The sequence below is a fragment of the Mus musculus genome, chromosome 8 (genome assembly GCF_000001635.26).
Source record: "Mus musculus strain C57BL/6J chromosome 8, GRCm38.p6 C57BL/6J".
Taxonomy (NCBI): domain Eukaryota; kingdom Metazoa; phylum Chordata; class Mammalia; order Rodentia; family Muridae; genus Mus; species Mus musculus.
The window spans coordinates 94,879,780-94,885,779 of NC_000074.6; positions in this window are offsets into that span (position 1 = coordinate 94,879,780).

The window sequence follows — 6,000 nt, forward strand, 5'->3', positions numbered from 1 at the left end:
ACTCTGTCTCAAAGAAACAAAAATGTAAATCAAATGATGATCCTTGTTGTGGGGGTTGGCCAGGGTTGGGGGAAAGCTGGTGGTTTGGTTTTTTGTTTGTTTTTTTTTTGAGGCAAGAGTTTGATGTAGTCCAGGCTACCCTCAAACTCATTATAAAGTTGAGGTTGGCCTTGAACACCTGATCCACAGTCATTTGCCACTGTACTGGCTAGGTTTGTTTGTCAACCTGACATGAGCTGGAGTCATCAGAGAGGAAGGTGCCTCAGTTCAGGAAATGCTCCCATGAGATCCAACTGTAAGGCATTTTCTCAATTAGTGATCAATGTTGGAGGGCCCATCGTGGGTGGTGCCATCCCTGGGCTGGGGGGTCCAGGGTTCTATAAGAAAACAAGCTGAGCAAGCCAGGGGAAGCAAGCCAGTAAGCAGCACCCCTCCATGGTCTCTGCATCAGCTCCTCCCTCCAGGATCCTGCCCTGTTTGAGTTGCTGTTCTGTCTTGCTTCGATGATGAAGAGCAATGTGGAAGTATACGCTGAATAAACCATTTCCACCCCAGTTTGTTTTTTGGGCATGATGTTTTCATCACTTCAGTAGAAACCCTAACTAAGGAAGTTGGTACTGGGAGTCGGGTATTGCTATAACCTGACAGTGTTTTGGGGAGGATTGTGGAAAGACTTTGGAGCTTTGGGCTAGAAAAGCCACTGTACTGGATGGCTTTGTTTGTCAACTTGACACAAGCTAGAATCATGAGAGAGGAAGGTGCCTTAATCGAGGAAATGCATCCATGAATTCCAGCTGTAAGGCATTTTCTTAATTATGGATCAATGTTGGAGGGCCTAGCCTGTTATAGGCAGTGTCATCCTTGGGCTGGTGGCTTTGAGTGTTGAGAGCTCACTCAGGGGGGATGTTCTGTGGGAGCTTGGAAGATAAGAGTGTTGAGGGCAATGTGGAGGATGGAGGCCTGGCTCGTGAAGTTTCAGAGGGAAGATTAAAGGCTCTGTCAGGGTTGTTTGCTGTTTTGATTTAAGATTCTGAGGTTCTGGTTAGTTGGGGCTGAAGAGTCAGCTATGACTAACAAGAGACCAGAACGACTGAAGTGAAAGCTTTAGTGTTACTGGGACAATTATGCTGGTTAGCTGGAGCTAAGAAATTAGTGATGATTCAGAAGAGACCAGAATCACTGAAGTGAAATTTTCTGGGAAGTGTTTCCTGAGAACACAGAGAATCTGTGTTCCAGTGGCAGCCACAATTGTACCTTGTGATGTCAGCCGGACTTGGTAATGTCTAAGAGTCACCGAGGTGGTGCTGGTTTTGAAGGCCTGAAGGGATCATGGAGAATGGCTGAGGCTTGGCACTGGGAGAGGCCAAAAGAGGCCACTGGCGCAGGTGTAGCCTCAGTGGCAGTTGATGGCCAGGACTGAAGATGCCAAAACTCAACATGCAAAGATGTTGAGGCCTGGCATCAGGAAGAGAGCTTAGGAGAGGCTATTGGTGAAAGTGCAGCAGAAGTTTTGGAGATGCCAGTACCATGGGATGGCCACCAAGAATAGTATCAGCTGTGGAGTGGAGCCAGCCAGAGCCTAGAGGACAAGCTGTGTGTGCTGCAGAGGGCAGAGCCGGAGAAATGACCCAATCCCTTTGGAGGAGCCCAAAATATTATGAGTGTATCCTAGATATTACATGGCTGGAATTTGCTTTGCTTTGCTTTGATTGTGACCGTGCCTTTATTTCCTTCTTGAAGTAAGAGAGTATTTTTTTAAGGTTTATTTATTTATTTCATATATATGAGTACACTATAGCTGTCTTCAGACACACCAGAAGAGGGTGTCAGATCCTATTACAGATGGTTGTGAGCCACCATGTGTTTGCTGGGAATTGAACTCAGGACTCCTGGAAGAGCAATGAGTGCTCTTCCTGCTGAGCCATCTCTCCAGCCCTGTAAGAAAGTATTTTACTGGAGTCCACAGTTTTAAAAAAAATCTTTTTCTAGGTGGATGAAGGGATTGCTTAGTGGCTGAAAGGAAGTACTTGCTGCTCTTGCAGAGTGGACCAGAGTTTGGTCCCCAGCAACAAGTGATGGCTCACAGCCATGAATAACTCCACTTCCAGGGGATCTGACTCCCACTCCTGACCTCCACAGGCACCAGGCACACATGTGGTGCTCAGACATGCATGCAGACAAAACACTCATGCACATACAATAAAATAAATCTAAAGAAAAAATTAAAATATTATTCTATTTTTCAGAGGTTGGGGAAGGGGTCTCATTTAGCCAAACCTAGTCTCAAACCTGCATAGCCAAGGCTGGCCTTGGACTCCTAATCCGTCTACCTCTACTTTCCAAATTTAGTGACTCTAGGCATCTGCTACTATACCTGGCTTTCTAATTTTCTTTTGATATGTATTTTTCCCACTCAATTCTTTTACATTACTTATTTTGTGTACATGTCTGTGGGCACATGCATGCCACAGTGTGTGTGTGTATGTGTGTGTATGTGTGTGTGTGTGTGTGTGTATGTGTGTGTGTATGTGTGTGTGTGTGTATATGTGTGTGTATGTGTGTGTGTATGTGTATGTGTGTGTATGTGTGTGTGTGTGTGTGTGTGTGTGTCTGTATACAGATCTGAGGACTACCTTTAGGAGTTATTCTCTACTTCCACCTCACCAGGATTCAAACCCACTTTCTCAGGCTTGACAGCAAACACTCTTAGCCGCTGAGCCATCTTGTTGACTCCATTTTTTCAATTTAAAACTACATATATAGTTATATTTGAGGCGGCAGGGAGGTGTCTCCGTGGTTAAGAGCACTTGCTGCTCTTGCAGAGGACCAGAGTTCAGTTCCCAGGACCCACATGGAGTCTTACAACTATAACTCCAGTTCCAGGGGGAATCCAATGCCTTCTGGCTTTTGAAGGATACTTCATATACATGGTGCACATATATAGTTGTAGGTTAAACACCCATATGCATAAAATAAAAATTAAAAAGTCTTTAAAAATAATTATATTTTAAATGAGTCCCTTCAAGATAGCATATATTTACATTGTATTTTTGACCTGAATATGCCGGTCTCTATCTTTTTTTTTCTTTTTCTTTTTCTTTTTCTGAGAGACAGGGTTCCTTTTTGTGGCCTTGGCTGTCCCAGAACTAGCTCTGTAGAACAGGCTAGCCTTGAAGTCAGAGATCCACCTGCCTCTGCCTCCCCAGTATTGGGATTAAAGGTAGGCACCACCACTACCCAGCCTCTATTTTTTTTTAAAGATTTATTTATTTTATGTTGTGAGTACACTGTAGCTGTACAGTGTAGGTTGTGAGCCACCATGTGGTTGCTAGGATTTGAACTCGGGACCTTCGGAAGAGCAGTCAGTGCTCTTAACTGCTGAGCCATCTCACCAGCTCCCCAGCCTCTATTTTTTCAATTGACAAGATTAAATCACCTGTATTTAATTACTGATGTGCTGGGGTTTTGGTTCAGCGCTTGCTGTGTTTTGGGATTTTGTCCATGTTCTTCATTTCTGTGCTTCCTTTTGTGGCCTTCCTGTGGACTACTGAAACTTTTCTATTTCAGTTACCTATTATCCTCTTCTTTTTTCAATGCTGGGAATCTGACCCAGAGCCCTGTGGATGCTATGAAGGTCCTCTGTGTTAGAGTTATAGGCCTAGTCTTAGTTTTATGCGTGTGGTGTATATATACGTGTATGTGTGTTCACATGTGTGTTTTTTCGTGTTTATGGAAGGCTGGGGTCCATGTTTGATGTCCTCCTCAGTCACTCTCTACCTTATGTGTTAAGACAGGACCTCCCATGGGACCCTAAGCGCCCTGTTCCGCTAGTCTGTTTTGGAAATCTCCTGTCTCTGCCTACTGCCCACTGGGATTATGGAAGGGCGGCCACTCTCAGCAGCCCTTGTTACATCCATTCTGTCAACTTGACCACATCTGGAATCAATTCCAGTGCAAACCACTCAGCACTACTGAGGGATTTTCTCCAGATTGTTTGAAGCAGGAAGACCCACCTTCAATGCGGGCAGCACTTTCTGGTAGCAGCTCAGATAAAAGGACACGGAAGAAGAAAACTGCTATTTGCCTGCTTGCTCACACTCTGCCTGGCAAGTTCATCTATTCTGTTGCTGAAGCATCTTTCTCTGGTATTAAAATCAACTTCTTTGAGATTCCAATACAGACTATAACGATCAGCAGCTGTCCAGGAATCCTCCCGAACTCATACATAGAAAATAAACAAATCTTTAAAAAGGTGTTTTTGAAGTTATAAAACCTGGTGTTGGAGAGATGTCTCAACGTTAAGAGTGTTTGCCGTTCTCCCAAAGGGTCAGAGTTCAGTTGTCCACATGTACAGGTTGGTGGCTTACAACTCCCTGAAACTCCAGCTGCAGGGGATTCAATGCCCTCTTTCCTGGCACCTCCAACAAGACCTGTACACATGTATGGGTGAGCCCATGTGAACACACACAGAGATAAGCCGTCTAGGTACATACCTTTAATCCCAACTCTCCAGAGGCAGAGGCAGGTGGATTTCTCTGAGGTGTGAGGCCAGCCCGGCCTACACAGTGAGTAGCTGGGACTACATAATGAGACCTTCTTCTAAAATGAGATAAAAACAAGAGGAAATATTAATATATAACAATACATATTTGTAACTTTAATTCAGTCAATACCTACTTTTAATGGTGGTTCTTAAATGCTTTAAGCTCCCTTGTAGCCCACCACCCACCAGAGGAATTGGAAAGGAAAGGATACAGGGGAAGTGGATCTGTCTAAAAATGGTTCTTTGGAGCAATTGCCATTTGTGTTGTCTGGAAATCAGCAGTTCAGTACACAGGTCAGCAGCGGCAGCTCCATCCACTCACAAACACTTCACAGATACACCAGCAGTCCAGTTCAGTGGTATCGGGATAGCAGCAATGGTGGCAGGCCGTAGCAGAGACAGCCAGGCCTCAGCACAAGTCAGCAGGAGGCCAGGACCAGCAGGGATGCCAGGAGACGTTCTCTGTGGTGCCTCTCTTGACAAAGGGGAGATCAGCAAAGCTGTGGGACCAAGAAGCATTGCAGAGCTCTACCAGCAAGTCCAGCCTCTGTCACTATCCATTGATTCCTATTTATACTCCCTCTAAAAACCATGTGTCCTCCACTGGTCTTAGCAAAATTCCACATGAGTTTGTAGCAGCTGACATCACTCTGCCAATCACCCGGAGTCTGTGGAAGTGGCAAGAAGCCACAGCACACCATCAGTTTTTGGGGTTTTTTTTTTTTTTTTTGGTGCATTTCTCTCTGTGGAGTCCTGACAAATGGAGCTCAACTATGCAATGTAAAGTGGACCAATACATACGTGTTGTTAGCAAAGAATCCTTCATCATGTGTCCTTTCACGTGCTTGCTCTAGCAGAACATCCTGTCTCCTGTGTCTGCTTCAGTGAAATGGTCCTTCATGAGTCTGTCTTAGTGAGACATTCTTTCACCTGTGTCCCATTCAGGAGAAAACGCCTTTCTTTACGTGTTTGCTCCAGCAAAACACCATCAGACACAACTGACTTTCCAAAGGACTCTTAAGTTTCCACTTCACATATCATTGTATATTATTACTATATACTTACATATAATATGTAAGAGTAGGAAAGCCATTCCTTTTACCATGTTAGTCCCCATGCTCTGTGCACCTCCTGTTGTCTATAGTACGCTATTTCCTTGCTTGTTTGGAGAATGATAATGATGGGTAGAAATTGTTAGTTTACTTTTATGGTAAAAACATGAGATTTGCTTTGTATTCTGGAAGATCACTCTCCCGGGGCATAGGATTCTGGGCTGACAGCTCTTTTCTTTCCCCATTAGGAAAACTATTATTCCATTTCTTTCTGGCTGCCATGGTTTCTGGTAAGAGATCTTCTGTCGCCAGCACTGCGCCCCATAGGTAATACATCCATTTTATTTTCCTGGCTGTCTTCAAGGTTTTCTTCTTTGGCTTTGAGTCTTTTAATTCTGTTGAGTG